General features: G+C 31.1%; 1 protein-coding gene across 4 annotated transcripts in view; it reads left to right on the top strand.

Annotated features, from left to right (window-relative positions):
* The first annotated feature begins 6,457 nt into the window (after positions 1 to 6,457).
* The window catches only part of LOC113512633 (CUGBP Elav-like family member 2), a 549,805-nt gene continuing 548,139 nt past the window's right edge, over positions 6,458 to 8,123 (top strand). For 3 of the 4 annotated variants that reach the window (XM_052900076.1, XM_052900074.1, XM_052900071.1), the window contains exon 1: positions 6,458 to 6,724. The gene's annotated coding sequence lies outside the window, so the exon portion shown is untranslated. The remainder of the gene's footprint in view (positions 6,725 to 8,123) is intronic. The other variant, XM_052900073.1, reaches the window with a different exon arrangement.

Raw genomic sequence — 8,123 nt, 5'->3', positions numbered from 1 at the left:
AAAAAGTTTATTCCTTAGAAAGTTTTGGAATTTACACATAGGTGGAAAAAAGTTTGTCGCAACTTTTGAGAGTAAAGAGAATTGTAGGTGATGTAAGGAAGCATTCGTGATTCTGTTTGCGAACAACTTTCAAAGAATTCTACTGTTCTAATGTACTATATGTTCCATATTATTTTCAAATTTAATATACGTTAAAAATAATCTTTAAAACAGGGAATACACGAGTACAATAGATGGTAAAGTTACCTACAAGTAGTTTACTATTACATTAAATCACACTAGACTCATCACAGATAAAGCATAAAGGCGGGAGACTTTGTACAAAAGTCGTTCGCTGAGGTACCTCTATTCCATTCGTGTTTCAACTATGAAGTAGTTGTGTTTGCATATATGTGTTTCGGTTTGAAGAGTCGGATATGGCAATGAATTTACAGGGTATTCTAATTAGTATAAAAAAAGACTACAATTTTTGCAAGATAACACACTTATCGTACAAAAAAATTGACGCATTTAGTGGCCGCTGTGACATCCTATTAATCTCATACCCTACGTACCAGCGACATGCATCTTTTTACGGATTGTGGCATAAAAGCAATCTATGCGGACTTTTGAACACACCTCTGATGCACTGCAAAGTCGTGGTAATCTCAACAGAATCTTAATTACATATATATTATTATATGTTAGTCTGAAGGTCATATGAAGATCACAAACATACGATTTTTGGGTATATCTAGCCAATTATGAGCTGAATAAGATGATTACGTACAGCTATTATATTATTTGTGTATCTATTACTAAAATATTTTACTGATACTCCATTTGTTCATTTTAATAAATTAATCAAAATTTTATTACCAATAATGTTTCCGTGCTTTCAAAATTATCCTCACGAGATTAATTGAAAATTAGTATTTAATTTCCTGAGTGAGCCATTCTGAATTGTAGATAGGTTTAGGAATGTATGTTTACTGCTGTTTATCAATACCCACAACAACTAAAATCATCATCATATCAGCTTTTAACTGTCCACTGCTGGACAAAAGCCTCTCTCTTAGGGGAGTGCCAAAAGTTTCTAAGTTTGGCAGGCAGATTGGTAACTGCAGCTAGACTTTGGAGATGTTTTAAGAGGGACGCTGCTGCATATTTCTCGCATTCCCTTAGTCACCTTTTACGACACCCACGTCCTATTCTATGCCAGAATCACACGGCAACTAAAATATGAATCTGAAATAAAATTAAAAAAATTAAATATATACATTACCAATACATAATTATTACGTGATAGTATGAAACACTATATTATAGGATATATGTTAACAACTAGTGTAATTACATGATACAACTGACTAAAATGCAGTACATGCTTATTCGCAGCCCATAAATCGGGAGTAATTTAATATTCTATAAATTTTATTTACAATACTTATGTATTGTTATGCATTTTATTAATTACCCATTCACGCCTATAAGATTTCATATACATTTTATACGCAGATAGATCCTATCCCAGTTTATGTTTATCTTTTATTGTATTTCAATAAATTCGGTGGAGTACAACTGTCTAATATAGGAGGAAGGAATTGTTTATAATACGGGTTACCAGTCCCATTGCTAGCAATATACCCTGTCAGGTCGATCTTCACGTGGTCCCCCCGGGAAACCATCGTGCTGAACCACAGATGTATTCATCACGATGGACAAACCGACTTGCCTTTCATCTTCACCTGTAATCCCTCCTTGCTGCCCCGCCAGTGTATATATACCATTAGCGCGTGTGGGGTTACCATTCCGTTATAAGCCAAATAAAATAAAACTACCTAGTATAAAATAAGACCATGTATTATTATTGGTTATTAACTGCGTACGAAGGCATACTACATACATACTACATACTAGTCCTCAAGAATGGCGAAACATGAAGGGCCCAATCATATCTATTATTTACTTATTTAAACTTTAATATACAGTAAAATTCTATGTACATTTGGCGAACTTAACACCGGACGGTGTTCTCTATCAGTCAATCATTGGGCAGACCGAGAAATATGTAGGCGGTGCATTATTGAATAGAGGAAAAATAAAGCAAGACTTGATATATTATATATATATCTGTTCTCCTTTAACTAAAGGTTGTCTGTAAGAGATTGCCCTAGCGATAAGACCGCCTTTTGTACCTTTATGTGTATATTTCAATCTGTATTTATGTTACTGTATTTCACTTGAATTATTCACTTGTCATTGTATATTTTTATTTATGGTGCAATAAAGAGTTAAATAAAAATAAACATATAATTAGACTATTATGTATAAAATATATATGGAACGGTTATGTTTTATGAGTTATTCAAGCATAAAATTACTTATCGACTTCCAAGATTCAATATTGAACTAATTTTCATATTTATTTTTAATCGAAATAAATAACTTCCATATTCGTTCCTTATCTCATAAAGACGATATTTTTTTTCTGTCTGAATAGAATTTTTCATTGTATCGACGACAATGAATTCGAAACGAAACAATACAATAATTCCGATCATTTTGTCAGATTGTATCAACGTTAAAGCCCGAAGCAACCGGTCGATAAGACACGCAAACAATTCAAATGTAGAAACGAACTTATTTCCGACTAGACGTATCAATTATTAAAGGCCACAATATCGATTTTGGTCATTTGCTTTTAACTTCCCCTCCTTTTACAATAGGTCACCAGGAACATTAATAATGTAACGCAATTACTTCGGGTGGGGAAGGTTGGGGGGGGGGGGATTCAATAATATACCAATGTATTTATTTTTATCTATAGAGCTACATACAACACAGCAACATTTAACATAATTAATATACAAAATATCCAAGTTTTACGTTATTATTTACTAAAGGGAGACTATACAAATTTCCTTTGCTTGAGTATCTTTGTTCCATTTGTATTTCTACCGTGAAGCAGTTGTGTTTGCATGGCATTGTTTCAGTTTGAAGTGTGGAATATGGCAGTGAATTTACAGAGTACAGAGATATATCATTTAAGTTCTCAGAAATGGCAATGTATGGGGGTATCATGGACGAAATAGTATACTCTGATGCTTTAGAAGAGACGCTGCTGCCCATCCTTTAACTAAGAAATTTCCTTAGTTGCTTCTTATGACACCCACGGGAAACGAACAGAATATATAATAATACCTATATACAAATGTAAGTTTTATATAATATTTTTATTTAATGCAACTCAGAATGGCCTATAGACATGAGCAGTACCATGGACATAACAGAGTATACTGTTTCGCTCATGATAATAATTATAAGTTATCTTATAATTAAATATTAATTAACTACTGCTTTAACAGCTGTACCCAAATCTGCAATAAAATTAATATTTCACATAAGAATCCTTCCATTGTCCTTTTCTCTTATATTTGGGGTCAACACAGTGTATGTTTCTTTTTCACAAATTCCTATCAGACGTCATACCTGGACTTACTTCTCTTTTACACATAACATCATTTACACAATCTTTCCACCATTTTTTGGTCCTTTCCTTGTTTTAAAACCTTTGTAATGTAATAATAAAAACTATTTTTAATAATAAATATAATATTTACATTTATATTAAAATTATAAAAGATTAATAGCCCGTTTGTAATTAATGCTCCTTTCTACTCAGAGTTTGCAAGAATAAATAGAATAAGTACTTTTAAAGAGTTAATCTCGCTTATTGTACATATTTATTTAATATAAATTATAATAATGGACGACCTCCCACTAGATGTAGTGACGACCTACAATGCATTGCAGGAAGTTAGTGGATGCAAGTGGCTTAGGACTGTTCTTTATGGCAGTCTATGGGGGAGACTTATGTCTAACAGTGGACGAATAATGGCTGTTGTAGATTTAATTTGATATGTAAGAATGAATTATTTTTATTATTGCACGTACTGGTCACTTATATTTTTTTACTATTAAAAATATAATGCATTCTGTCGATTCTATTTAATTTTTTTAAAAGGACATTGATAACATAATATGTATTTTATTTTTCTTGCCGTTCTTATAAATTTGTATTTATTTATTACATCCACTGGGTGGTGCCTTACAGTAATAATAATAATAATCGGTGAACGGTCTTATCCCAATCAGACTGAAACAACATCTCAGACGGTTGGGATTCCCAGGCGGCTTACTCCTGCGAAAGATGCAGAAAGCGGTGCTCTTAGATACAGCCCGCATTGTACGCCGGTTTCTCTCCCTGGAGCCCTGAACCCCGACCGACTGTGCTTCTGCCTCTCCTTAAGAGTGGAGATGAGAATATCTGTAAAAATTAAAATAATAATAAAATAATTAATATATAATAGTTTAGCTGTATTTGCATCGCATTTATCGCAGTTTTCAACAATGGCTGAATTTATGATGATGATGACGATAAGAATATATTTTTTGTATACAATAAAGTATAAATAAATAAATATTTAAAGTTGCAATTTTGTATTAAAATAATAGTAAAAGTAGAAGATGTATAACATTGTGTGTGCGCCCAACCAATCGTTCGCTTTGACCAATATTGATTCTAGCTTCGCCGTTGAAATATAAAAGAACAAAAGCTAATAAATTTTACGTCGACCTTTGAAAGTACGAGTTTACTTGTATATGTATCCATTCAACCATAAGTAATTGTTTCATAGTCATTTAACTTTATAACAGTTTAAAAAAAAATGTAAACAAAGAATATCAAATCGTTTTACGCTTTTTTTATATGTATATCTTAGAACGGCAAACAATCTCATGGCTCGCCTGATGGAAAGTTGAACCACGAAGAAGATAAAAGCCCTTATAATTAAAAAAAAATATATCTGTAGTCATCTAAAACAGTACCATGAACGTCACGGAATATACTGTGACGCCTCAACACTTCATGCGTTACCATTCCTGAGGACTACGCTATTATGACTCCGTACGCTGTAATTTCACTGCCATATCCCACCCTTAAAACCGCAACACAGCCATGCAAGTAAAAACTCCTTCATAGTATACGAGGGGGGCAGAGATACACAAGCAAACAAAATTTATACAAAGTGTCCCTCTAGTAATACATTTCATTGGAATATATATTTTAAGTAGATATATCCTCAAAAAATACGAGTATGTACGAATGAGATCATTCTAGTTTTTATGTTCAAAGTCTGGGAAAAATCCAAGACTAGAACACAATGATATATAAAAAGCTCTAGATCACTATATTAAAAGAATCCGTACAAGTCTAATGCCCTCCATACACGAAGAGATTTATCACTAATCAATCGAAACGATACAGTGTTTTTAAGTTCTTTACAATAAATTCATTATAATATTGTCCCATACATTCCACTATTAAAGTCCACTGTTAAAGTCAACTAATAAAACTAAAAACTTTTGTGGAATTTAATATTAGTTAGTTCATTAGAATTACTTTGTTTGATTTCACTGCCATTAGTTTAAGTGCGATTGCTAACATTTTAAGATTCTCTACTATTAAAATAAAATGACTATGATATAGATAAGATAGTAATAAAAAAATCCGCAAACGCATGAACGTACGCACACACACACACAAACACACACACACACATATATATAAGCATTTTTAAATAGTATTTTTTTATTATTTTATTGCCCTTTGGGAACGCAATTTGTATTGTATATTAATATATTATAGATCAGGTATACATATTGAATTCTATCACACTCACGAATAATCGATCATCATCATCTGTATCATCTTTCGATTTCAGAGATCATACAACAGATCATTATGATAATCGCTACGTATATGTAGAGCTTTATGTAACCCGTATCTGCTGTTTGCCGTTTGTTGAACAAAATGGGGATGTAGTTTAACAAATTGTTTGGAAAGCAATGATGGACATTTAGTGGTGTTTTTCGGTTACTTGCAAAAAACGGTTGCAAGCAAAAAAAAACAGAATCCAAGTTGAAAAGTTGATGACGATTTAATAGATTAAAATTTGTCTCTTGAATGGACATTTAAAAAAAAATATATCTTTTGATGTCATCTAATAATTCTTAATAGCTATAAAAATGTTCAAGAGTCAACATCAATTTTACTAGTACCAACTGCCTAAATTATTGAATTTTTCACAAGAAGCTTTCTATTTATCTATTCACACCTACACAATTATTATATCAAAGATTTAAATAATAATTAATATAATCATTTATCGATTTCAAAGGAAATTAAATGTTGAAATAACAAATCGTTCATTTTGTTGGCTTGAAAAACAAAACAACCAATCGGAGCTCGGCTGTCGCGTCTCATTGGCAGATATTCAAAAATAGAATGCTATCTTAAAAGAAGTTGCCGTTTTTCGCACATCTTCTGCTTTATCGATGTGCCCATTCGATGCGTTTGCTATTGCTTTCAAAATAAATTGTTTTACACGTACGTAAATACGTAGCGGTCACTCAGTTGTCAGTTATAGTGGGGTGGAGAAGCAAGTGGCGCGCGTCTACTGTTTAGTAAAACAGTTTTTCCGTGGTTTTAATGTTGCCCGGGATTTTTCGTGCAACACGTGGTTTAGCGAAGTTTTCAAACAATTCACTTGATTAACGAACTTCGCAGTCGACTGTTTGCGCACCTAATTACTAGTGCCTACGTTCGCTTATGTTTGTGTGTGTGTTGGTGAAGTGAGTGTAGTGCATTTTATTTTGATGGCTTATATCACGATTTGAATAGGTGAGTTATATTTATATTTATTGCAAGTACTCATTAATAAAACATTAATAATTCAGGTTTAATTATAATTAACAATAAATTAAGTTGTTTATTCACTTTGCATAGGCTTACGTGTGTTATACAATGGTGTAATATTTATAATAATGATAAATTAAATAGATAGTTTTAATTAAAATGTAATTAAATATAACAAATTTATGTTTAATTATGTTGTAATTATATAATAACTAAACATCAATTAATTAGTTGATTTTAGTTATTTTGTATATTATAAACGTATTAATTATTACAATCATATAAATAATCAATAATTAATTAAATCTAATTATATTATAAATAATAAATAAACAAATTAAAGGAATCACAGAATGACAGTGCGTTAATTTAAATAAGTAGCTTTGTAGTGATTTATAGTTTTAGTCAATCCAAAAGAGCAAAGGTGTGAAGTTATTATTAGCTAATATTTATAACTAACTAGTATTCTTGGCACATAATATTTAAACTAAAATGATATATTATTTCAAAATATAACCTATATTATGTGCTGTGAAGCCCTATTATTAACATATATAGGTAACACATAATATGTATGTATCTATCGAGTCGTATGAATACAAGCTGGTTGTAATAATTAGTCTATTCAGGATTACTTCAGTTCATAGTAAACGACTGACCTATTGCCACTTCAGCTTGCTTATACTTTCGCCTGCATCGGCCACTTTGATTCTTTTACGGATATCTTTATTTCAGATTCTGTCTATATTATAAACATATTTTCATGTCTACATTATTTATAATTTCTTGAGAATTTTTTCATGACAAATAAAAACAATGTGATCCCCATAAGCAAAACAAAAAAAAAAATCCATTAAAAAGCTTTTTACCTTTTTCAGTTAATAAAGATTATTTTCTTCCATTATATTATATTTTATATAGAATAACCTTATCTAAATAATAACCTGAGTAACATTTCTTGTAAATTTCTAATCCTGTAACACGAGAAATGCGCTTTTCAAGAATAAATGCAATTCTCTTAAGAAAATTGTATTTATTCCAATGGAAATAATCTTTGGAACCTTAAAAATATTTTTTTTGTATTATGCCCTTTTACTGTTCAGTACCTACAACAATATGTATAAATATTTTATTTAATTAAATAAAAAAATACATATGTTACTTTTTTATTACTTCATAACATATTAAATATATTTTATTTATTTTATATATTTACTAGCTTTTACTGAATTTTTTTTAATGGATGATAATGGAATAGTTACCCCACCTGCGCTAACGGTATACGCCGGCGGGGCACCAGTGAGAGATGATAGGTGAGAATGAAAAGGCAGGTCAGTTAGCCCATCGTAACGAATACACCTGGAATTAAGCACGATGGTTTCCA

Source organism: Galleria mellonella, unplaced genomic scaffold, assembly GCF_026898425.1.
Source record: "Galleria mellonella isolate WM207_F2 unplaced genomic scaffold, CSIRO_AGI_GalMel_v1 utg64, whole genome shotgun sequence".
NCBI classification, from domain to species: Eukaryota; Metazoa; Arthropoda; class Insecta; order Lepidoptera; family Pyralidae; genus Galleria; species Galleria mellonella.
Note: the sequence above shows the minus strand (reverse complement) of the source record. Positions and strands in the feature narration are given on the sequence as shown.